The sequence below is a fragment of the Rhipicephalus microplus genome, chromosome X (assembly GCF_043290135.1).
Source record: "Rhipicephalus microplus isolate Deutch F79 chromosome X, USDA_Rmic, whole genome shotgun sequence".
NCBI lineage: Eukaryota > Metazoa > Arthropoda > Arachnida > Ixodida > Ixodidae > Rhipicephalus > Rhipicephalus microplus.
In genome coordinates this window covers 140,697,802-140,699,331 of record NC_134710.1, presented here as the reverse complement: position 1 = coordinate 140,699,331, position 1,530 = coordinate 140,697,802, and positions in this window count along the sequence as shown.

Here is a 1,530-nt window from a genome sequence, read left to right as displayed (position 1 = left end):
ACAGACATGACACAGCAAAGCCCGCGCGGATCGATCTCTGCCTATAGGAGCAAATACAGTGGGAAACCTTTCGTGTTATAGTAACCTGCTCCATTAGCGATTAAAACTGATCGCCACACTATGCAGTCACGGCCATCATTGTGACTGCAGATTTGTAGGGTGGAAGGGTTTATATAGCATTCGTTCGCTGTTATGCGTAACGTGTTTGTTCCAATGCTCACGGTAATCTTCTCATGTGTCGTACTTCATTCAGTACGCGTGTACTATCAAAATATCAAATGCCGCGAATGCATAATATACACTCAAGTTGGGTTAAGAAAGAGCCTCCCGTGCAGCGCGAACCTCATGGCGGACAACCTACAAGGCGGTAGCGTATTTACACGTGCTGAGAAGCGAACGCTGCAGCCACGAGCCCAGCGGGTCCCCGAGTTGGTCGTGCAAGTTGTTCGCTTCGCTACATGGCGCGCGTGCCTGCTGGCACAGCTGTGGCCGCGAGGAACTCGGGCTCGCCGTCCTAGCGGGCAAGAAAAGGCGGGGAACACAGGGCTCTCTTAATGAAACTCGATTAATGAGCTGGGCCAGTTTGCTGCAAAGGACGGGGCCTCATCTGGCGCCCCTGTTGCCCAAAAGCCCGGCAACCTGGTGCAGGTATATATCCCCCGTCGAAGCGCACCGCTGCACAGCGCGTGCATTCGCAGTGTTCTGGCAAGTGGTGAGAGTTGAAAAGAAAAACCAACTCTAATCCCACCGATAAAACGAAAATACCGAGGACCCAGGGTTCTGGGCAACCCTGTAACGGAGGAGGGGACAAAAAAGAAAGCGAGCTCAGAGATGCGTCAGAGATGAGAAGAAGGACGGCCGTTATTAGGCGCTCCTAAATGAGCGTGCCATTAATCATGGCGCCCGAGTTTGCATCAGCACTCGCCAGGTGCGCTTTTGTTGCTACCAGGCAGGGCGCGCACACGCGCGCCGTTTTTCGCACCGAGGGCGGAAACAGCAGCAGCAACGGCAAGGCCATCGCGCGCGGAAACAAAAACGGGCACGAGCCAGAGAAGAAAGAAAAGATGTGTGGGAGGCGAGAGAAAGCCTAAAAAGAGAGTGACGTATCGATAAAACGTGACCACATCAAGACTGCTCCGCCAAACGGTGCCGCACACGGGGGTGGTGTCAGTGTGTTTTAATGTGGCAGCCAAGCTACTTTTTATTTCTCGACGCCATTGTTTTAAGGCTGGCTGTGATGAAGAGCGAGACGACGCAATACGCGCAAGCAGCTCCACAGTAGTGCCGTCGGGGAACTGTGGGTGGGGGGCACGACGTGTTGCGTTGGTCAGCGACGGCCTCTGAAAGGAAGCCACGAGAGGGGAAAACCAAAATGCCTTTCCCACCCTTTCACACCGTGGCTGGCACGCCAGTTGAACGCGCGGACGCGAAAAGACAAAAAGAAGGAAAAAAAATAAAGTTGAAGGGAGAGGAGGCAGCCGAGCACCGCCCCCGGACCGAAACTTAGGCCAATGGCCGCGCGCGATGGGG